The sequence below is a fragment of the Spinacia oleracea genome, chromosome 5, assembly GCF_020520425.1.
Source record: "Spinacia oleracea cultivar Varoflay chromosome 5, BTI_SOV_V1, whole genome shotgun sequence".
NCBI lineage: Eukaryota > Viridiplantae > Streptophyta > Magnoliopsida > Caryophyllales > Amaranthaceae > Spinacia > Spinacia oleracea.
This window is the reverse complement of record NC_079491.1, coordinates 61,364,601-61,389,971: the sequence shown is the minus strand read 5'-3', so window position 1 is coordinate 61,389,971 and position 25,371 is coordinate 61,364,601. Positions and strand designations below refer to the sequence as shown.

General features: G+C 33.9%; 3 non-coding genes across 3 annotated transcripts; all 3 read right to left on the bottom strand.

Annotated features, from left to right (window-relative positions):
- Positions 1-2,094: 2,094 nt before the first annotated feature.
- LOC130462307 (small nucleolar RNA snoR8a) lies at positions 2,095-2,185 on the bottom strand. The gene has a single exon (XR_008922403.1). It is a non-coding gene; the product is annotated as a small nucleolar RNA snoR8a (small nucleolar RNA).
- Positions 2,186-2,465: 280 nt separating this feature from the next.
- On the bottom strand, positions 2,466-2,554 carry LOC130462288 (small nucleolar RNA Z196/R39/R59 family). Its single transcript, XR_008922384.1, has one exon. It is a non-coding gene; the product is annotated as a small nucleolar RNA Z196/R39/R59 family (small nucleolar RNA).
- Positions 2,555-2,615: 61 nt separating this feature from the next.
- LOC130462286 (small nucleolar RNA Z195/SNORD33/SNORD32 family) lies at positions 2,616-2,693 on the bottom strand. Its single transcript, XR_008922383.1, has one exon. It is a non-coding gene; the product is annotated as a small nucleolar RNA Z195/SNORD33/SNORD32 family (small nucleolar RNA).
- Positions 2,694-25,371: the final 22,678 nt, after the last annotated feature.

Below are 25,371 nucleotides of genomic sequence, written 5' to 3'. Positions count from 1 at the left end.
ATGTTTTTACAAGCGTCTATATTGTTTATTTTCAATTAAATAAATAAATGTTCATTTCCAAAATAGTAAATGTTCATTCCAAATAAATAAATAAATGTTCATTTCCGAAATAGTAAAATTTCATTTCCGAAATAGTAAATGTTCATTTTTGTAGTTTATTTCCAAATAAATAAATAAATGCTCATTTCCAAAATAGTAAATGTGCATTCCAAATAAGTAAATAAATGTTCATTTCTGAAATAGTAAATGTTCATTTTTGTATCAGTATTTGTTCTTTCTTGTTGTATTGTTTGTTCTTTCATGTTGGCTTTAAAATTCATCATAAAATTGTTCATAATTGTTGTATTGGTTGTTCTTTTTTCTGGAATTTTATGTTCTTTTTTGTTGAATTATTTGTTCTTTCTTGTTTATTTGTTTGTTCACAATAAATACATGATTAATGTTCATAATGAAATTATTCACTTCATTGGTCTTTTTATGTTTTTACAAGCGTCTATATTGTTTATTTCCAAATAAATAAATAAATGTTCATTTCTAAAATAGTAAATGTTCATTCAAAATAAATAAATAAATGTTCATTTCCGAAATAGTAAATGTTCATTTTTGTAGTTTATTTCCAAATAAATAAATAAATGCTCATTTCCAAAATAGTGAAGGTTCATTCCAAATAAATAAGGAAAATTTGTAATTATTAATCCAACCTTTGCTCGATTTTCTTTAATTAAGACTACCTATGCGATATTTCTAAATAATTCAACCTTTATGACCCAACTACTATTATTAAGCCTGGATGACCGGTTACCTGCTAGAAAGTCAACGTTAAAAACGTTGACAACCCAAAGTGGGTTTCCCTCCTAAAATATTGGACACCTAAAATATTGGACACGTCATCATCACTTGCCACCTAAACAAGGATTTCATTTTTTTTCTTTCAAAAAACCCTTAACCCTTCTCTTCTCTGTACCTGTTTCAATTCCTCTCTCTCCTCCATTACTGCTGCTTCAACCACAATTGTACTGGTTCATGACATCATCAGCGATTTTCTTATGGAAATAGGTGACTTCATCCATGCGCATTCAAATATCGTCTCCAAAATTGTACAATTGAAGGTGAACTTACGAACCTTAGCGTTTTTGTTCCTTTTTTTTGGTAAGTTTTGAATTTTGGGCTTCCTTGATGGTCAGTTTGTAAAAACCCGAGCTGTAGCAATAATATAGTTTTTTTTATGTTGTGGGATGTTGGTTATTTTGGTCTTGTAAAATTAGAAAGAAAAAAAAACCTTGAATTTAAAGAAGATCCAGATCCAACAGGCAATTGCTTTACCCCAGCCATAGCAATTGCTGATTATTTTTGATGAATTTCGAATGGAGAGGTATGAGGGATCGACAATAGTGGAGAAGTAGAAGAGAAATAATGGAGAGGAGTGCAGAGATAAAGCAGAAAATCGCAGAGGAGAGAGGAACGAAAATTAAAATAACAATTACAGAAAATAAGGGGGAAAATAAAATTAAAAAAAATTATAATTGTTATATGCCACGTAAGGGTGAATACCGCCTATAGCAGGTTAGTAACTTGTTAGGCTTAATAATAGTAGTTGGGTCATAAAGGTTGGATTATTTAGAAATATCGCATAGGTAGACTTAATTAAAGAAAATCGGGCAAAGGTTGGATTAATAATTACAAATTTTCCAATAAATAAATAAATATTCATTTCTGAAATAGTAAATGTTCATTTTTATGCCAGTATATTAATGTTCATTTTAAACAACACAAAACGACATCGTTTTGGATTGGGGTACGGCCAGCTTTGGCTGTACCCGGGTATAGCAAAAAATTTGCGGGTGTCACTCCCCTGCCCGAGCGGGACAGTAACACACGAAAATCCAAATCACCATTGAAGTGAGTACGAACTTCAGTGGTATTCTATAAAAATGTCACTGAGGAAAATAAGTTCTCGTGTGTTAATCCTATCAAGTCTTAGAATTTACGGTAAACTTAAGTTGGTCAATTGATTTTAAAAACAAGACTATTTATAAACCTTGAAACAAAATGAAGAAAATAATTCAGAAATATGATAGATTGAAAGCGGGGTAAAATGCTCATATTCTATGGGTGTATAGATGAGTCTATCATGCTATGAAAATAGCAATTCAGAACGAGGAATTTTTATAATCATCACGATTTTACCCATTTTATCAAATCAGAAAAAATCAAGTTAAAAAAGAATGTGAACAGGGTTAAAGTAACAAAAAGCTCATGAGAAATAAGAAGCTAACTGTGTCGCAAGACCTGTTCTATGTTTTATATCTGCCCGTAACAACGAGATGTCCAGCCACTATATTTAAATCTGGACATTAGATACCACGGGCAACCTTTGAATTACTCGTCAAATTACTAATTCAAATTAGATTATCAAAACTACCATTCACTGTGATTTCAACATTCGAATGTCTTCAAATATTACCAGCAATCTCAGCCGAAAGATGGTGATAATTTATAACATCTTCACTGATAAATCAGGATATATAGACAAAAATAATCATCACAGATTGCATACTTTGCATCAAATTAAAACCAAAAAAATGTTAAAAATTAAAGAGGATTGAGGAAAGTTTAAGAGATCAGATGGTAGTGCATGTAAGATATTCATCATCAAAATGCAGAAAAGATGGGTACAAATCCTCATATCTCCTTTAACATTCCATTTTAAATAAATTTAGAAAACAAAAACTAAATTTCAAATTTTGTATAAACGATATCACTTTAATCTCCTTAAAAAGAGCGACTGGATTTTGAAAATCGAAGAAATGAAGGAAAACTTTGAAGAAAAAACAAGGAAAATGAGCAGATTCTCAGTCGTATGATTGCGCAATTGAGGCTCATTGCTGCTGATGATCGTTAAGCGAGATTCAATTTTTATACTTGCTGGAAATTAAACCCTAGAATTCTACATGAAATTCCAACCGTACGATTGCATTTTCAAGTCATATGATTCTGAGGTTGATATGATTTGAGGTGTTGGGCTAGGTCATATCATTTTTTTTAGAATCGTCTATTGTTTGATTCAGGCCCATGACGGCGCACATGGATTGAATATGAGATTTTTTAAGTTTGATTGTTTAATAGGAAAATTTATACTACTATTATTATTACTAGATTTTTAGCCCGTGCGATGCACGGATTCTATTAAATTGTTATGTTTAAATAAAAATCTTATGTATATACCACTTTTATATATTATATTAGATTAATTTTTTATTTTGCATTGAATTTAATTTCAGATTTTTTTTTATAATAAAAGTGTTTGTTTTTGGATGAAATTGTATATGCGTAATATTAATAAGCAATAGGTCTTGCGTGCAACGGTTATACGTTAATATTAACGTACACCAAAGTTCACATGTGCGACACCAATTTCGTTCACGCTAAACCCAATGTCTCCTCTCTGCTATCTCGCTTCTCTCCTCAACCTGGGCAAACCTCTCTGTTATCTCCTTTCTCTCCTCTCGCTTCTCTCCTTGACTTGGGCAAAGAAATTGGCAAATCCAAATCCAGCACAAATCACAAGAAAGTTGTTATTATCTTTATTAATGCGCAACTGATTCTCTGTTGATCAAAGTTAGAACCCTAATTTTCTCAAATGACGATTTTTCTGGTGGTTATTTTGGTGTGTCGTTGTTGAGTTCGCTGAGGTTTTGAGCTGCAAACTTGTGTATACAATTGGTCAGGTACTCTCTGTTTTCATTGCAATTGTTCATATTTCTTCTCTTTGAAGTTTTGGTGCATATATCTGTGCAAATTGTGCAAATTGAGGTTCGTGTTGTTGCGATTTTGTTGCAAAATCATATGATTTAGTTAATAACCCTATTCAATTATAAGTTACCCAATGTCAAAAGTTCTAATTGGTGTGCCTATGAACTTATTGGTTTCAACTTTCAAGTATTGTAACATAACTTTTGGATTGAAATAGTTCATGTAATTTCTGTCATTCTCTTAGTATATTGATATGAAATCAATGTATTCAAGCTGACTTCTATAAAAGTTATCCTTTTTGTTGCTAAAGTTATGGTTTTAATGCTTTAAGTTATACACATAAATGGGTAACTTTATGGATTTTCTTCTTTTTGCGAAGTAGCAAAATGGCCATAATGGAAATGCTGATGACAGGGTCCAAACAGTTGATTATCAATGTTGTACTATAATATGACAGGAATTTGATGAAATTGATATTGGATAAAGGACATAGAAGGGTTCCAGTTTATTGTGAAAATCCAACAAATATTATAGGCCTAATCCTGGTACTTTGCTCGTCTCTGAAGTTATTAACTTGATAAATCGAGCTTTCACTTCTAACTAGACTTGAATATGATGGTCTCTACTGCAATTAACTTGAAACATGAATTTGGGAGATTGTCATATGAAGTCACAGTACTAAATTGTCAGTGACAACTTCTTGTCAAGTCATTTTGCTTTCATAATGTAACAAACAAAAAAAAATTAGTCAGGCATGTGAAGAATTTGTTGACTATCAACCCAGAAGTTGGCTTCCCTTTAATTGGATCATTCTTGTTCTTTAATTGTATGTGGATGGCTTCCCTTTTACTGTTTCATATAATCCTGATAAATTGCTGCAATTACATTTAGAAAAAGTGGGTAGAACTAATTGTGATTTGTGTTGGTTTGAATCCTGCAGCTGTAATTGGAGACATGTTCTTAGCCAGAGACCTGACAGTAGAGAACACAACAAGTCCTGATATGTACCAGGCAGTAGCAATCAGACTATCAGAGTGACCTCCAACTCTGCTTTCTTCCGATGCAACTTCACCTACAAGTCTACAACCAGGACACTCTCTACGCCCACTAACTTCATTGTTTTCAAGGCTCTAAGTCATAGTAGCTTTTAAAGCTAAGCAATGTTTGTTTGCTTAACTATAGTGCTTCTTGTGGGTCATTAATGAGCTGGGCAAAAAAAACTCCAATAGATAAACCTTACTGTGTGCTTTGGACTTGTTGGAACTTAAAATAGTCTGAAATGTGTGGCTATATGTGTTCTACATTGTGTATTTATTTTTGTAAGCCTATTAGCTCAACAGGCCGAGCACCGTGCACCTTGCGCGGAGATGTAGGTTCAAATCCTACATAGGCTATTGTTTTATTATGAAAAAAAGATCGACATTTTGGGTAACCTTTACCTATTTTGGGATGACTTTATATTGTTAGTCATTTTTCACTATATCGAACCAAAACACAACCTAATAGTATGTAGGCTATATGGGACTTGAACCCACACCATGTACATAAATGCACATTGCTCTACCATTTGAGCTAATAGCCTTTGTGTTCAAACAATTGCATATTGGGTAGATTGGTACAAAACTTTTCTTAACTTTTAACAATTTCCATAACTTTAACCTATAAAATTACAACTTTAACACAGAAAAGTACAATGTGTGAAAATAAAAATAACGGATTTTTCATGAAATGACCCCGAGGTTTGTAATAATGCACCAAATACCCCTAATGTTTCCCGAATGCACCAAATACCCCCGAGGTTTAAAACAATATCATCAAATACCCTTATTACCCGTTTTCCGTCTATTCCGTTAAGTCTCCGTTAGCATGAATTTACTTTTTTACCCTTACTCAACCATTTTCTCTACTAATCCTAATATTAACACTTAATTTTATTAATTAAACCCAAAAAAATTAATTAACTATACTATTATTCAAAAAAAAAAAAAAACCCCAAACTTTTTTTTCCTTTTTACTCTTTTTCTTTGGATCTTCATGGCCATCTTTTTTCTCCTGCTTCCCCTTGACCTTCACTCTTAATTTCTCTCTCCTCACATCCATGGAAGTTGTTCTTCATCTTCTTCAAATTTCCAAAGCTTTTAATCCTCCCTAGTTTATTATTAATGTTGTGATTTCACCCCAATTCTTCTGAAATCAATTGAATTCAGATAATACCCAAAACCCTCATAACAATTTAATTGAGAGTTTAATTCCCAAATCAATTGAGAATTTAATACCCAAATCACCAAACCCTCGAAAAAAATTGATTGAGAATTTAATACCCAAATCAACAAGCCCTCGAAAAAAAATTTAATTCTCAAAAATCAATTTCACAAAATCACAAAACTCTCAAATAATAAACGGGTTTTTGGATCAATTTGAAGGAGATGGCGGTGTCGGCTCTTGGGCGTTGGGGTGGTGTCGGCTCTTGGGCCGCCGAAGCCTTGGGGTGGTGTCAACTCATGGGCCACCGAAGCCGAACGAGAAGAAGGAGAGAGAAAATCAGCCACTACAACCGCTACCGCCGCCGAAACAAACACCCAGAATTTCTTATCTTTCGGATCGGAAAAACCAACGTCGTGAGCTCGATGATGATTGGAGACAGAAAAGAGGGGATTTCGAAGGCTGATGAGGTTGATAATTGGGCCTCTATAAAGAAGTCAATTTCAATGGTGGATAGTGGAAGAGGTGGTGGTGGTGGGGGTGATTCTCAGATAATGGTAATGGTGAAGAAGAGGAGAGAGACTTCCCTGTGAAGAGGAAAGAATAAAGAAAAAGAAAAGAAGAGAAGAAAGAAAAGGGAAATAGAAGAGAAAAAAAAATAGAGTTAGGTTAACGGAAAAGTTAACAGAATAGACGGAAAACGGTCAATAAGGGTATTTGATGATATTGTTTTAAACCTTGGGGGTATTTGGTGCATTCGGGAAACATTAGGGGTATTTGGTGCATTATTGCAAACCTCGGGATCATTTCATGAAAAATCCGTAAAAATAATGCATGACTCACATTAGCTTAAGAAAGGTAAAAATATAAAAGTCACACTTTTGGCAGTTAAAGTTAAGTTATTAAAAGTAAAAGTTAGGTTTGAGATGACGGAACACTGCCTTAACTTTTAGAACAATTTCCATAAATTTAACCTATAAACTACAAACTTAACACATAAAAGTACAATGTGTGAAATAAAAAGAATGCACGACTCACACTAATGACGGAATACTGCCTTAACTTTTAGAACAATTACTATAACTTTAACCTATAAAACTACAAATTTAACACATAAAAGTAAAATGTGTGAAATAAAATAATGCACGACTCACATTAGCTGAAGAAAGGTAGAAATATAAAAGTCAGACTTTTAGCAGTTAAAGTTAAGTTATTAAAAGTAAAAGTTAGGCTTGAGTCGACGGAAGACTGTCTTAACTTTTAGAACAATTTCCATAACATTAACCAACATAACCACAACTTTAACACATAAAATTACAAGGTGTGGAATAAAACAGATTGCATGACTCACATTAGCCGAAGAAAGGTAGAAATATAAAAGTCAGACTTTTAGTAGTTAAAGTTAAATTAATAAAAGTAAAAGTTAGGTTTGAGACGACGAAAAACTGCCTTAACTTTTAGAACAATTTCCATAACTTTAACCTACATAACCACAACTTTAACACATAAAATTACAATGTGTGAAATAAAAATAATGCACGACTCACATTAGCTGAAGAAAGGTAGAAATATAAAAGTCAGACTTTTAGCAGTTAAAGTTAAGTTATTAAAAATAAAAGTTAGGCTTGAGTCGACGGAAGACTGTCTTAACTTTTAGAAAAATTTACATAACTTTAACCAACATAACCACAACTTTAACACATGAAATTACAAGGTGTGGAATAAAACAGATTGTATGACTCACATTAGCCGAAACTCTGATCACTATACCAGCATGTAAGGATTACTCTTTTGTTTGCAACAGAAAAAGATATAAAGAACATTCAAAGCCGAAAAAAGCAAATTTCCGATATAACTTAGTGTCTAATATAGTATGAGCCAATACCTAATGATGCAAAGAAACAAGGGGATTTCAAAAGCATGTTTCCACTGGCAGGTGATCAGAACTAACATTGACATGATATTAAACTCAAAATCAAGTACCATGAGAATTAAGGGTCCACCATTTCAGAAACATAAAAAACCTCCTGCCTTTCTGAGGTAATTAATCTCTGCAGGCAGCTTACAGGATTTGCTAGCCGCAGGCACAGGTATATGTAACACAGGTTCATCCTAAACACAATTGTTTGCACAATGGACATCTAATTCAAGCCTCAAAATCGCAACAAAAACAAGCAAGGAAAACAAAATCGCAACAATACAAACACAGAAAAACAAAATCTCAACATAATTCGCAGAATAAATCCTAAAAATCGGAATATTCGATAAAACCTATTAGAAAACCTAAATCAAAGCCTAACATTGAAAAATTATGCACGAACAATCGCAGAAAATGTAGTAGAAAACCCGAAATATGAAAACCTAAAATCAAAAAACGTAGAGACGAAAAAAATATGAATAAAACTAACCTTGATGAACAATCGAGGAGAAGGCAGCCAAATTGTAGAAGAAATCGCAAGAAAATCGCAAGAAACGCAAGAGATTTGAGAAGATAGAGAGAGATGAGAGAGAAAAGAGGAGAACACGAGAAGCAGAACTCCCTTCGAAGTTTTTTTAGAAAAAACAAAAACAAAAATCCAAATGAACTACTCACACGTGTGAGTCCATTAAATTTGCCGAAAATGGGCTTGGTGTACAATAAATTATTGTACACCCTTTGTAAACAAGATTTTGTGATTAATAAATAATTAATAAAAAATATCTACGTGAAAGTTAATCATTTCTTTACGTGGCACTCGACTTTTTTAATTCAAAATTAATTTTGAAATCTTATTTTAATTTTCATTGGCCGAAACCATTAGATATGTGGCGCTCTAATATTGGATTAATGTTTGATTTTAAATTGAATTTTATTTATTTTATTTTAGATTATTGTTTGATTTTGGATGAATTTTATTTTAGATTTATTTTTTAATTATTAGAGTGTTTGATTTTAGACGGAGTTGTATATATTAGTAATTAATTAATTAAAATATCTACGTGGCACCTAATTAATTATCTACGTGGAAATCGATTATTTTTTAATTATTAGAGTGTTTGATTTTCGATGGAGTTGTATATTAGTAATTAATTAATTAAAATATCTACGTGGCACCTAATTAATTATCTAAGTGTCACTTGATTTTTTAAATTCAAAAAAAAAAATAGAAATATTATTTTTCATTGGCCGAAACCATTAGTAATCCTAGGTGGCGCTCTAATATTTCAGCAAATATTCCTCCATTGGCCGAAGCCATTAGATTTTTCTACGTGGCGCTCTAATATTGGATTAATGTTTGATTTTAAATTGAATTTTATTTATTTTATTTTAGATTATTGTTTGATTTTGGATGAATTTTATTTTAGATTTATTTTTTAATTATTAGTGTGTTTGATTTTAGATGGAGTTGTATATATTTGTAATTAATTAATTGATTAAAATATCTATGTGGCACCTAATTAATTATCTACGTGGCAATCGATTATTTTTTAAATTAGAGTGTTTGATTTTCGATGGAGTTGTATATATTAATAATTAATTAATTAAAATACCTACGTGGTACCTAATTAATTATCTACGTGGCACTTGATTTTTTTAATTCAAACAGAAATTAGAAATCTTATTTTTCATTGGCCGAAACCATTAGTAATCCTAGGTGGCGCTCTAATCTTTCAGCAAACATGCCTCCTTTATATATGTATATTAGATTTTGTTAAGTACTATTATTATTATTATTATTAAAATATTATTATTATTATTATTTATATTATTATTATTATTATTATTATTATTATTATTATTATTATTATTATTATTATTATTATTATTATTATTTGAGTATTAGAACAAAATATAGGCCAACTATCCATGCGTGCATTATTGCTAATTTTGGAGTAGAATCAAATTTGGGAAAACATAGGCCAACTATCCATACCTACAGAATTAATTTCTTTTACAAGACTATAGTCAAGGAATGTGGAAATGACGAACTCCCCTTATATGGTTTGAAACTTGTCTCTTTTGACAAAATACTTCAGAACAAAATTGATGATGAGATTTTAATTGGAATTAAATATATTACGTATAATTTGGTTACTTGTAACTAAAAGGTAAGTAAACTTACTTTTCTAATGGAACTGTTAAAAAATATGGTTACTTATAATTTGTTAATGGTGTAACACGTGTAAGACCATTAGTAATTGCATGGTTAATAAATTTAAATACTTCTCATATAAGATTTTTACTATACTATATACTATAAGGCTATATTATACTAACATTGTTATTATGAGGCGCCGAATGACCATCTAAAACCGTAAATTAATATAAATTATACTTAACCACACTAGCTTAATCAGAAAAACTAAGGGTGCGTTCTATTCACCCGATTTTCACTTATTTTTTTTGATCTTATCTTATTTGAACTTATTAGAACTATCAAAACTTATTTTAGTTATTAATTATACTTGGTCAACCCTTATTTTTCCTGAACTTATCTTATCTGAACTTAACTGAACTTATCTGAACTTGCTTTTCCTGAAATAAGTGGAAATAAGGTGAACAGAACATAGCCTAAGTGTATTATCAAAAAAGAAAAAATACAAAATCTAAGACTTGACCATATTGTCATTCATATTAGGATCAAGTGGTAAACCTTATAATTATTAATTGTATCAATTAACTTATCATAAATTGATCCTAAGTTTAGGATAGATTAGGATCAAGTAATAATTAGTTGTACGATTGATCCTAAACTTGACGCTACAATTACAATTTACACTTTTATAATTAAATTTAAAACAAAGATTTTAGACCCTAAGATGACACGTGCAACTATGGAGTTAAAAATTAGTACTAGGAAAAATTCCTAGAAGTTAAGAGTAGAAATATATTTAAGGGTGATCAAGAGTCAAGAAGACTCACTATGTACGCTTAATTAAATTTTTCTAACTTTTCAAAAAAGTTGGTTGGTAAGGTATGTATTAATCTAGACAATATGATAAGTCGAGGTAATAATGTGGGTGGATAAGCGGATGGAAAGTATTAGTTAGGCAGGTGGAGCTAGAGAGTGTTGTAAAGTGGGGTTTGAGATTTTAAGTGGTAAGGTACGTTTTAATAAAAGTTAGCAATTTTCAGAATAAAGAATAAGTGACTTTTTAGTTTTTACTTCTATCCATTCTATAATTTTTAAAAACTCAATTTGTCATATAAGATGTCAAACACAAACTAAATACACATAAATTAGGTGTATATTACTAAATAAAAATTTAAATTAACGCAACCACATCATTTCGAGTTCTATGATTTCAAGTTCTACGATATGATAATGCAAATAGTTATATTATACCCCCATACAGTCCATGCATACTAAAGGATTATGATGATTAGTTTCGTAATGGGCATATTAATGTAAATTTGTGAAGTAAAATTTTGTGTTATGACAAGGTGTAAATATTAAAGCTTAAGCTTTCACAACTACCATATAAATTAATTATTTATAATATGTAATTATATAAATTTAAATGTATGAGTTTTATATCATCACTTATTATTTATTGTTATTCGGATGGAACACGTATAAAATGGGGTGAATTGTAGTTTGGAACTTGCTTCTAACTTTTGCGGAATTATAAAAGAAACTTAAAAGAAAGTATAGAAAATAATGCAAGAGAAAATTTTGCGTGGAAATCTTTTGCACACATACAACTTAAAAACCACGTTAGTTGATTACTTTTGTGTGTCTCATCAAAACCATATTGGCTCAACATTTATAATTTTAAATCAGTGAAAGCTTAATATTTGAATTTTATAATCCGTGCAATTGCACGGGTACTGTACTAGTTTGAGTATTAAATCTCAATGACATTTATTGCAATTCCGCCACATCTCATATTTTCTTACAACAACATGAAAAAATGTCCAAAATCTCATGTTCATGATCTACAAGTTTAACCACTATCCAATAATACAACTTATTATATTTAAGCAGTTCAAAACATATAAGTCCATTGATACCCGTTATAAAACTTTAATGCCTATCATAATCATACTTTGTATATTTTAATAATTTCTTGTGAAACTAAACTGTACTTACATTTTTTTTCAGGTTCATTTACAATTGCCTTTTTTTTTAACTTACCAGTTCATTTACACTTACTTAGATCAAGAGTAATTGGAATTTAAACTTAGCAACCGACTACTCCTGTCTAAATTTAAATTTATTGTACTAAAATATTCAACCAAATTTAATATTCAATCATCCTTACAAAACTAAAAGATAAAAAAAATTATTTATAAAATATTTATCCCACATTATGAGTATGTATTTAAATACTCTCTCCGCATTTTTGTAAGAGTTACATGTTGACTGACACAAGTATTTAGGAAATTTAAATTAATTTGATATAATAATTATGTAACTAGGGTAATTGACAATTAAAAAAGTAAAAAAGAAAGCAAGCAGGGTGTAAAAGTTAACAAAAATGAAATTATTTATGATTTGTAACAGTTACCAAAAATGAAATTGTAACTCCTAAAAAAATACGGCCGCAAGTAGTAATGGTAAATCCTAAAATAATACGGATGGAGTATCAAACTAATGTAATATTTTTATTTAACTCAATTTTTATCAAGATTAAGTCTCAAATCTATACCTAGTATTTAAAAAAGAAAACCATAGACCATTAGATGACACGTGTCACCAATCTTTCACATATCATTAGATGACGCGTGTCACCCCATCTTTCGTCCATAATTTTTTTTTCATTTTGTTATACGAAATATTTTACTGTTTCAACACCTCATCCCCTTCATCTTCCTCATTCAACATCAATTCACCATTTAGTTCATATATTCATTCAATTTCTTCCACTTTATCTCCCTCTTTAACATTCAATATTAATTCACCATCTAATTTATATATTTTTTTAATTAAAATTTAACATATATAAATCAAAAATTCCCATTAATCAAAATCACAAACTCTCAATAAAATTAACACTTTAAAAGACAGCTTAATAACTACTAATATAATTGTCCATTCTTTGAACGGGCTCAAAAGCTAGTTATATATAATCATCGGGGCATCACTCAAGCAATAACTAGTTATCATTATTAAATTGTCACACCACATTTACAAACATAATTAATTAACCCTAGATAACAAATAATCTAAAAATATATATGAGGTACGAAGATCATCGTTCATCCAATTTATTAGTATGAACGCTTTGGTAGTCGGTTCCACTTCTTTTATATGATAGTGTTCCAACAATAATCTAATTTCGCCGACTCAACATCTTTAATGCTTAATGTTCCCGTCAAAACAAGAATGCCTAATGTTAGCAATTGAAATATGATATTCATATTCTTGACGTTCTTGAATTTTAACCAATATCGAGTTATATTCTTTCCTCATACAAAATAGATACATGATCCTGTAAATTATGGGAAAAAAACGTTTCTTAGACGGAAAGAAGCCTTGTCTCTTGAGATGGCTAACCTCACCAATACCCCAGAAGAAGTGAGAAACTATTTGGATGCAGTGGAGGAAATCACTTATAATGTCGATCTATCCAAGAAGATCGAAAGCATGGTGAATCGGGTCACCAACCAAAAGAACTACTTTGAGCTTCAGGTGGCGACAACCTCAAGGGAAAAGTGAATCTGCCTGAGAAATGCTCTGCCAATGACATTCCAAAGTTCCGATCAACTGACAATCCAAAATACCATCTCAAGAACTTCAAGGCTATGATGGCCATCAAAGGGGTCGATCTCGAGTTGCATCTAGTGGTTTTCCCTATGTTCTCGGTGTAGGGCAATACAGTTAAACATATAACATGTGCGGAACATCCCCAAATCCAGGAAACATGTATAAAGCACAGATTAAGCATACTTACTTTTGAAGCGTGTTTTCCCGAGTTTAGTATCAACGAACACGAATAAAGAACTCCAATTGTCGTTCCTCTATTTGGTTCACCGACACGTTCAGATCCGTCTTGATAATCGTAGCTTAGTCAATATTCAAGAGTGTTTTCTTTTTCGGGAAGAACTGTAATCCCCCGTAAACTTATAAATTTTATTAATATATTTTAACGTATATTATTTATATTTAAATAGAACTTATGAATTTTAGTAATAAATATATATAATTAACGTATATTTATTTTACTTTAAGTACGTTTAAATATTTAACGATTTTTGAACCTTATTATATTTATATATTTAATGTATATTTAATTTTATTTAAATATGTTCGAAATATTTTAACGGTTTGTGCAATCAAAAATGATTTTAGAATTTTACGTGAAAAGAATTCGAATTACGAAAACGCGTTCGATTGAATTTGGATAAACAATCCTAACTATTTTTGGATTCGATTAACCTCAATTCTAGTCCTAGCCCAAGTTGACAAAGCCCAAATAAGTAAACCCATACCCCAACCCATGTTCTAATCTCACGTAAACAACTCTCCCCTCCTCTCATTCAATTTCACGTGGAAACCAAAAAAATAAAAAAAAGAGCAAAACCTCCTTCTCTGTTTTTCCTGCTACACGTGAACAGGAACCCTCAAGTTCCTCCCCTGTCGCCGCCGTCCAACCGCACACCTGCCGGACCACCGCCACCCAACCACCATCGCTCCTCCTCCTCCTGTGCCCGGTAATTCCTCCTCCTTCCTCTCCTCTGTTTCTTCTTCCTCCCTTTCGTTTTTCTCCCCTCCCCAAGCTTCTGTTTTTCTTGCACAGCCGCCGCGGCCCAGCCGCGACCACCAAGCCAGCGCCGTCGGCCACCGTCGCGCCGCAAGCTGCCACCAGCACTCCTCCTGTTCTTCCTTCCCATTCGTGCACTTCCTCCCTTCCACACGCGTCTCCTGCCTCCGCGACCACCGCACAACCACCGTGCGTCCACCCGACGCCGTCCGGCGTACTCCTCCGTCTGGTCCCGCTGCCGCGCCGCCCTGCCGCCGGCTTGCACACTCTCTCCCTCACTTTGGGTTATTTCTTAAACCCTAAGTTATTTAAATCTTTTAATTAAGTTCATTAATTTGAAATTATATTTCTTGAAATTAAATTATTAATCTTTATAGTTAAATTATAATTTTCAGATTTGGTGTTGATGTTATTAATTAATTATTTTCAGTTTTGGTTGATTAATATATAAGTTAGGATTTTAATTAGTTTAGTGATTTAATTCATGTTTATTGAATTTAAATTATAAGTTATTATGATTAAATTATATTTTCAGATTATATATTATGTTTAAATAATAAATCTAATTTTCAGATTATGCGATTGCATCGAAATAATGAATTTTAATTATTAAAGCATGAATTTTTAAGGTTTTAATAGTTTTAAAATCATGGTATGATGTTTTTTTTTTTTTTTTTTGGCAAATAATAATGAGCTTTATTTACCAAGTAATCAGAGTGTTAACAAACTCTGAAAACACCAACTGTCCAACAAACACAACCAAGCACCTAGCTAACCAACACAAGCTAGCAAATGAGCACAGAGGCTACTGACATCTACACTCAACATTAAACATAATGTTGCTAACAACAGTCTTAACTGGATCAACATGATCCCTAAAGACCTTAGCATTTCTTTGCAACCAAATACAATAAACAGACTCAATGAAAGCTATACTATACTTGCAAGCTTGCTTCTGTGTGCTTCTGCTTTTCTTCACTGCAATCTGAACTTCCTCATGCCAAGGCAACACAGTTCTATTCACACCTAAAGAAAGCAGAACCTGCTTCCAAATCTCCTGAGAATAGGAGCAAGAGAAGAAAAGGTGCTCCAAGTTTTCATTTTCCACCTGACACAGACCACAAATACCATCAATATTCAGCTGCCATCTTATCAATCTGTCTTTTGTAGCAAGTCTGGTATGATGTTTATTAATTATTAAGGTTATCGTTTTTATGATTTTAAGCATATTAATCATGGTTTGGTGAAGTTTTAAACTATTTTATATTGCTGGAATTTTAAAAAAGAGATGCTTTATTGGAGTTTATGATAATTGGTGATCATTAGTGTAGTAATCACTATGTTAGGAGGCTTAGTAGCTAAGTGTTGTCATTGGGGAACGTTCTAAATATGTTTAGGATGTTTTTAGAGTACGTTAGTGTTGCTGTAAATTATTAGAAATTGATTGGGGAATTTTATTGGTTGTTTTTAGGCGGAGAATTCTTTGTGGGCGACTTTTGAATTCGTTAAAGTGGCCTATCAGTTTGTTTACACAAGGTACGTACATACCTGTGTGCTTGGATGTGTGTTGTATTGAGAATATGATGAATATATTTATGAACTTGTTTATGTTGGAATTTCATGTTCAATGTCGTTGAATTAATGCGTTGAGCATAGAACTTTATTTATAAGAATTGAATCATGTTAGCATGGAATATTGATGCAAGCATGTTGGTTTTGTGGAACTTCATATTATTTAATATTGGTTTAGATCTTTATTGATCGTTGTTCCTCTTTAGATTTTCACTACTTTATAAGGGCCGAGGACCTTGTTTGGTAGTTGAACCTTATACCTAATAAAGGTTTTTAAATATGGATAAAGGAAGGATTAAAATAGTTGGAATTGGCTCTTGGTTGAATGTTGTGATCACTGGTTTAATTCAAAGATAAAAGAAGTTGTGTTTACTTGTTGAATATAATATTTATGTTTGATGAGTCATAACCAAGTATTAAAAGTTAAGTCATATAAAGTGAAAATGAGTAGCAATAGCTTTAGACTGTGCACGTCTAAAGTGACGGACAATCAGGAATTGGGGTCATGGGTAGCCTATGGCTTTTTCTGGGGCCGGATTGATCACCGGTTCTATTTTTATTTAAAAGTCCCTCGATATCGCAGGTCATTGGGGTTTACGGAGTCGCGCCCGTACCTCGTCTTCCTTACTGAAGAAGAAGAAGTTTCTAGTAGACAACTCAGTCCATTGACTATTTCAATTAAAATAATGTTAATGATACAAAGGTCTAGTTCAGTCAAATATAGTCTTCAAGTCAATATATCTGGATTATCCTTGCTTATGTTTTATTTAGTACCATGTTAGGATTGTTCGTTTAATAGAATCATGTTAGGATTATTATTGATTTAGTATGTAGTACTCAGCTTTGCTGATTACGTGCTTTTGCTTGTGCATGTTGATCATGGCTATGCCTTATTGATCCTGTGATGACCCAATCTTTGGTGAGCAATCTCTAAGGATCAATAAGCATTGTCCATCTGCAGGTTTGAAGATGTTGCATCATTGGGATCGGGAATAGAGAGCTTGCATTTAGTTTTGATTTGCTAAGTTAACTTGGGTTTGTTAATTGGGACTTTAAACTTGTCGTACTATTTATATTTCCTTATTTTCGTTGGATGATTTTTGGGATTAAACCTGTAATCGATTATTTATAAACCTAAAGTTAGTTTTATGTTTTCCGCTGCAAAATTCTGAATAAGCCGTTACGTTTTCACACGGGCGATAATGCCTTGATAATTCTCTACGTTTTATATTAAAATGTTGTTTTAGAAAAGAGAGAATTGTTGGGGTGTTACAAGAACAGTTTTGAGTAGAGAGCAAACTGAAACAACGTAATTTCATAGTTAGGTTTAGGGTTGTGGAAAAACTGACTAGTGTGTGGAATATAACCTTAGAGTTATATTTAGTGTAACCGGCCAAGACACAAGGCCTTGACCAACCACACACCCACACACCGCAAGCCTTGCGCGCAACCCACTACAGGCCGAAACCCACAGCGCAGCCGAGCAACAACTATGGGCCATGGGCCACGCTTTGCTTGCTCGCTATTGTCCTTATGCGCGCACTCGCAGCCACACGGGCTGGCTTGCTCGCTGCGCGAGCTCGCTGGCTCATTGGGCCTTACGCGCATGCGCGCTTAGCTCGACGGGCCGGCAGCTCCGTTGCGGCTCGTATTCGCGACGAGCGCCTTACGGCTATTATTCATCGTATCGTACACGACGAATTACCGTCGTACGATACGATTATTTGTTTCGCCCAGCTTACGAATATTCACGATATGATATACGATTTCGATGCAAGGTCGTATCGTATATTATGTTTTTCTGAACTAATTCTCGTAAAGCTATTAAATGAATTTCCGATTCATTTAATCTGATGATCTGTTACATGCCATTGGTGTGACCTTATAGGTTTAGTCAAGAGTAAGTTGTGAGCCTAATATAGATTAGAATTGAACTCACTGATCGGAAGCATTGCTCCAGCTAGCTGTTCCGATCACTTGATCTCACTGAATTAATTGTTCCTAATTAATCTGAACCTTGGTATTAGACTTAATGCACCTTGGTGAAGGACACATTTCCTTCACTTGGAGCCAGTCTGTCAGAAATGGTACTACTCCCTCAAATATCACGAGACCAACACTTGGGAAGCTACAACCCTTGAATTCATGGAATATTACAAGCCTAATGTTCAATTCCAAACCACTCTTCGTGAGCTAGAAGTGCTGCGACAAGGAAATCAAGAAGGCTTTACTACCTATCTCAACAGGTGGAGAGAAATGTCCTCTCAAATGGAACTAGGCTGTCGAAGAAGGAACTTATCAAAACCTTCATATCCAGCTTGCTCCCATATAAAACAGCCACATGAAGTGCCTAATCCTCAAAATCTTCGAGCGGGCTACCACATTGAGGTTGACATTGAAGATGACCTTATGAAAGAACCTCATTCACCCACTCCTCAAAATTACAAATGGAGGGATATAAAAGAGGAGACTGGGGCTAAAATTCATGACGTCAATGTAATCGAGGCGCCTCAGCCACAAAACAACTTCTCCAAGAACAACAACTTCTCTAAGGGTAACAACAACAATCAATGCAATTTCCAGAGCCGTCCTCAAAGGGTGTTCACCAATCTTGGCATGTCATATTCAGACACTTTTCACCACCTTATCGAGAAAGAGGTTATTATTCCTAAGGGCCCTACCGAAGATCCACTGGTCGACAAGAGGTCCAAAAGTTGGAACAAGGATGCGTATTGCAAGTTCCATAGAGGAAATGGCCATGACATTGGAGATTGTTTTATGCTCAAACATCTGATCCAAAATATGGTGGATAACAAAACCCTACCACTTCCTCTAGGGGTAAAGCAATCTCCCGCAGTCTTAGTCATATCTGAAGATCTCAGAGATTTGGATCCATCCAATCTCATTACAACTATCGGCGAGCCTGTTCTTGAGGGGGTGATTCCCAAGTTTTACCATCTGAGGCCTCAAAAAAAAAGACTGGAAAGTGCCTAAATCAATAGTTATCCCAGATTCTGAAGAAAATGATTGTCCCCTTGCCACAATTAAAGCTCTTGGCTTCACAGCCAATCATCCAATGTCTTCCTCTAATCAAACTTTCAATCTCTATGGCATCAGCTACAAGGTCTTGGGAGCCACTGACTTGACTCTCTATGTTGGAGCCATCAAAAAGGAAGTCTACTGTCTGGTAGTAGACATCACAGCTGACTATGACCTATTATTTGGCAAACCCTGGGTCGAAGATCTGAAAAATGATCCTTTCCACTTCATCTAGGAAGACCTCAACCTGAGAAGCACCCGCATTCGAGAGTCCAAGGCCTTGCGCCAACCTGATGATGAGGATTTGTTCCCCTATATTTGTCGTTGGACAGATGCCTCCGAGCTGATCAAACCTAAGATGACAGAGGGGAAGTTAATAAGGATGTTCATGCTGAGCTTAAACAAGGAGTACAAAGGGAAATTATCCCTATATCCTTAGAGTGGGAGCAAGTTCGCGACAAAGCTTTCGACCTCACCAACGACTCCTATTTAGACTGAGACAGTTAGTATCCTGGTTGAAGCTGCATGTAATTCAAGAATAGATAGTCCTTTCATTTCAAGTTTTAGGGTCTAAGTCTAAAATCCGTGTCTTTAAATTTTGAGTCCTAAAAGTCCAAGTTTAGAGCTAGAATCATACACCAGAGCCAATAAATTTAAACCAACAAAGGCCGCATCTCAATCTAAAGCTTTCTATGAATGATTGCTGAATTCAACAAAAACTTCATTTCCTCATACTCTCCAACTTCAAAACTCCTTCCTATTTCAGCTAACTTTGCTTCTCAAGAAACTGTAAGGTTATGAACAATATAATTCATGCGAAAAAATCATAAAGCCAGAATCCAAATTAATTGTCACATAATCAATTAGCATAATTTAGTATACATACTATGTGATGCGTGCCTTCCCTAGTTGCTCCCGAATCGAACAAGAACAACTATAGAGATCCAAATTTCGCCCCTTCGTAGATAGTCCGCAGTACGTTCGGATCTGCCTTAGGTTCAACAACCTAGGATATAATCTGAGGTTTTTATGCACTCGGGAACTCACAATAAGTGATAGGCTAAAGTATTGAATTTATTGAATTCAACTTGTGATGTATCATATAAATTTATGATCATGGATCATCTATTTATAGGGGAATAGAGTAGTCATATACTACAAGGATTAGGTTTACAAAAACCCTAAGAATTAGGATTTAAGTTAATCTGAAATACTTAGTCTTTTAGAATCATCCAAATACTTAGGTATTAGGATTATCATAAAGTTATAAACCAAGTAGGATTGGGAGAACGGTTAGCTTATGGCCCAAGCTACTTGCCACGCAAGTAGACTTGGCGCCCAAGCCAATGAGCCATGCAGGCAGCAACCTTGGTGCACAAGGCCTGTCTTGCTGCCTTGGCGCTTGCCTCAAGCCCACACGCGCAGTCCTTGTTGGGCGTTGGGCCTGGCGCTGGCGTTGGGATTTGCGCTCGATGCTGACGCTGGGCCTTGTGCCTGGCGCTGGCATGTTGAGCCTTGCGGGCTTGCTCGTCGATCGATGGGCTGGCTCACTTACCCGCCTGACGCTCGTCGTGCTTCCGATTCGTTTTCCGATTTCGGAGTTTATTTCCGGTTCGAACAATATTTACGTTTCCGATAATATTTCCGATTCCGACAATATTTTCCGTTCCCGAAAATATTTTCGATTCCGGTAATATTTCCGTTTCCGGCAATATTTTCGATTCCAGCAATATTTCTATTTCAGTTAATATTTTTCGAAACGAACCATATTTCCGTTTTCGGTAATATTTACGACTTCGGTAATATTTATATTTCCGTCATGAACCATATTTTTGTTTCCGGAAATATCTTCATTTCAGGGAAATATTCTTTCGTTGCCTTTTGATGATTTTAGCTCCCACTGGAACCAACATCCATCGTTTCCGAATGTCCATAATTAGAGTGTTTACTGAATATTATATTCACCTAAATACTTGATCCGTTCACGTACTATTTGTGTGACCCTACGGGTCAGTCATGAGTAAGTTGTGGCATTAATTAATATTATTAATTCCACTTAAACTGAAGCGACCTCTAGCTAGGCATTCAGATCACTTGATCTCACTGGACAATTAACTTATTTAATTAATACTGAACCACATTTATTAGACTTAGCATTAAATGAAAACTTGGACCAAGAACATTATTTCCTTTAGTCTCCCACTTGTCCTTAGGGACAACTGTGCATTTCCTAATTCCTTTGTCTATTGATGCCTTCTCATGAACAAAAGGTAAGACTAGTCATCCTTATTATGTCCAGAGTTACTTCTCGGTGTCAAAGTTTAACTGATCAAGTAGACAAATAATTATAGACTATGATTCATCTAAGCACGACCATGCATTTTACAGTTTCTAGCTCTCCGAGTGGCCTTGTACAACTTTCGGCATCTCATCCTGATTTATGGAAGGACAATCTCAATCTTGTGATCTTGAGGTTAGACTTCGTTTGATAGGTGATTACTAGAGCGTTTCCGTTATAGTCTCCTTTTACGGAGCGACGGTTGGCAATGTCAACATAACCAGTTCTCAAACAAGTAATCTCAAATCACTTAGGTATTGAGGATTAGTGTCTAATAATTTAATGAAATTTACTTATGACATATTTTCATCTCTTACAGTAAAGTTTCATAGGTCTGTCAGATACTAATCTTATCAAGTAAGTATCTATGAAAATGATTGCGACATTGCCATGTCCACATAGTTCAAGAAACAGAACTCCTAGTCATCTTGCATTCTAGTCGTCTAGTGTTTTCTATGCATCCACCTTTATAGAAAACTTCCGACCAGGGACCATTTTTAACTTTTAACATTCAAGTCGGAAGCACGACGAGCGTCAGGCCAACGCGCAAGCGCCGACCCATCGCTCGACGAGCCAACCCGCAAGCGCAGCGTAGCACCAAGCACATGACACAACGCCAACACAAGCACGCCAGGCCCAACGCGTAGCGCCAGCGAACAAGCCCATCACTCAGCACGCATGTGCGCAAGGATCTGGCCAGCACTGCTGGGCCAACGCGCAAGGCTGATGCAAAACAAGCCGATGCGTGACGTTGCTTGTGCACCAAGCATGCTGGCCGGTTGACTTTAGGTTTAGGGTTTTGGGACTTTTCCCTAAAACTACCTAAATTGTTAGGGTTTTGGCACTTTAGGGTTTTCCTATTTCCTATAAATACATGGTCCTTGATCATGAATTATACATCACAAAAACATCTTTTCCTATCACATTAAAAGTGAAAATCCCGAATTCATTATAGCTTAGATAAAATCCTATATAATTGGTTGAACCTAAGGCGGATCTGAACGTGTTGTGGACTTTCTATAGAGGAACAACAATTGGAGTTCTAACTTGTTCTTGTTCTGTTTCGTGAGCAGCTAGGGAGGGCACGCATCATAAAGAATGGAACCCAAATTATGCTAATTGATTATGTGCATTTAACATGGATTCTGACAATTATGATTTTACCGCATGACATTGGTTTGTTCATAACCTAACACAACCCCCTTTGATTACTATGCCTCACTTTTTCTCAAACTCTTATACTTGCCTCTAAGTGTCTCAAAGATAACTCGACCCTTTGACCCCAAGAATTAAAACTCGATTTAATAGAACTCTTGCATAAAATAAAAGCTTAGTAGTAATATGAACTTAGGAGCACACTCTTAGCAATCTGACTCGCTTAAAAACTCTTTTTAAGAAAAATAAAATATGTTATGTCAGATGTAATTTTCTTGAATTTTTTTAGAGCAAGCTCAATTAGGTTAGTTCTCACGATTTCTCAACCACTCACTAACAACACCTTAAAGACAACCATGATGCACGAATTAAGTGGTTGAGAAACATTAGGAATACTTAGTCAATTTTTCAAGTAAAACCGTTTTAAAAGAGAGAGTTTTTAGGAAATAAAATCTAACCAGAAATTTCTTTTCCTTGAAGGCCAAGGATCACAAAACAGAATTCAAGGGATATTTATTTAAAAGGAAAAATTCAGTTTATTTATTTACAAAAATTCGATTTTATTTAGGAAATTTTGTGGAACACTACCTTTAAGTTTGGTGGTTTTGAGAATTGCTACCTTATAAAAACTTTTTTAAATTTAACTACCTTATAAGTTTGGTTTGTTTGACTAACACTACCATCATCGACCAAAATCTTATAAGGTACTCCCTCCGTCTCTTTTTGTTCTTTACGTTTTCCTTTTTGGGTATTTCAAAATATTCTTTACATTTCCTTTTATATTATCATATAAATGACTTAGTATCATATCAAAATTTGTGTCCAATTGTAATTTGAGCGCGTCTTTGGTGAGACTGGTCACATCATCAACTTGATGATGAGACCGAGCGCGTGGAGAACAACCGAAAAAGGACGCGTGATGAACTAACGGACCACTAACGCCGTTATAAAACAATTCATCCTCCTCTTTTGCGCCGCAGTCACCTAGTTTCCCGCCTCTCTTTTTGCGACGCAACAACTGAGTTTTTTCAAAATTCAAGATCTGATCTGCAAATCAAGGTGCAATTTACAGGTTTTCGCACAAAATAATGGAGTGCGAACAAGTTCTTCAAATTTCAATGGACAATTTACAGATTTGTGATACTGGGGATTATAGAGAAGAAGATGAAATCGAAGATCTAACTATAATTGAAGATCACAGCGATGACACAACAATCGTGGTGGAACAACAAGAACAACAAACATTGACAGTTCGAGGTATTTAAATTAATTTATAATGATTTTAGAAAAGTAACATCTAATTACTAAAAAGGTATCTAAAAGCAGCACTAATAGTATTAATTTGGTTTAACTTTTTAAGATCTAGGTTAAGGGATCTAGTTAATGGTTAGAAAACAATGCTAAAACTATCAAACTAGCACCAACATAAAAGGTAACAGCCTTAACATTTGAAAGGTAACACATATTACTTTTATAAGTAACATCTCTGATACTGGAATATAATATTTATTAACAGATATACTTAAGGTAACAACCCTATAGACATAACTTATTTTGAAAGTAACATTCCAAACACTATAAAGTAACATATATAACTCTTAGAAGTAACATCCTTATAAGTTAAGTGATAACTATAATACCAGAAGAGAAGTACTGGACTATAATCTAATAAGTAACAGCACTAACACTAAAAAGGTAACAGCCGTAACTAGGGGTGCTTATGAGCTCAGCGAACTCGCGAGCTACTCGAACCCGACTCGGTCAAAGCTCGGTCAAAACTCGAGTCGAATCAGCTCGACTCGAAAATTTAACGAGTCGAGTCGAGCAACTTGATACTCGACTCGAAAAGCTCGAGAAGCTCGAATTATATATATATATATATATATATATATATATATATATATATATATATATATATATATATATATATATATATATATATATATATATATATATATATATATATATAATATAATATTTTATTAAAATAGAAATTTTTTATTTTATCATTTTTATTCATCATTTTATGTTTTTTTGTTCCTTAAAAAATATACTTGTTTTTTTTTCTTCCTAAAATGGATGACTAAATTATTAAGGACAAAAAAAAAATCGAAATCGTCCATCTAAATTACACTATTTGGCAGCCAAAAAAATTTCTATAGTTACTCCAACATTGGTATATAGATGAGGGAGGAAAGAAGGAAATAATTATATTCATTTTGTCCCACATAGGTAAATAAGTGAGGGAGGAAAGAAAGAAAGGTTATATTATCTTTGTCCCACATTGATAAATAAGTGAGGGAGGAAAGAAGGAAAGGGTTATAAGTATTACTCTTTGAGTGTGAAAGTGTACAAATCACTTCCATTGGGCTTTCATTTGGGCTAATGGATATAATGATTTGGGGTATAAACTTATTTTTTATAAGATTTGAACGTGATTCAAGTTGAGTTTGAGCTCAATTTGGATTTTCGAATCGGGTTTTGAGCTCGAGCTTGAGTTTTCGAGCTGATTTCGAGCTTGAGTTTAGTTTTTGAGCTCGAGTTTGAGTTTTCGAGCTGATTTCGAGCCGATTTCGAGTCGAGTTCGAGCTTGGGTTTAGTTTTCGAGTTCGAGTCAAGTTTGA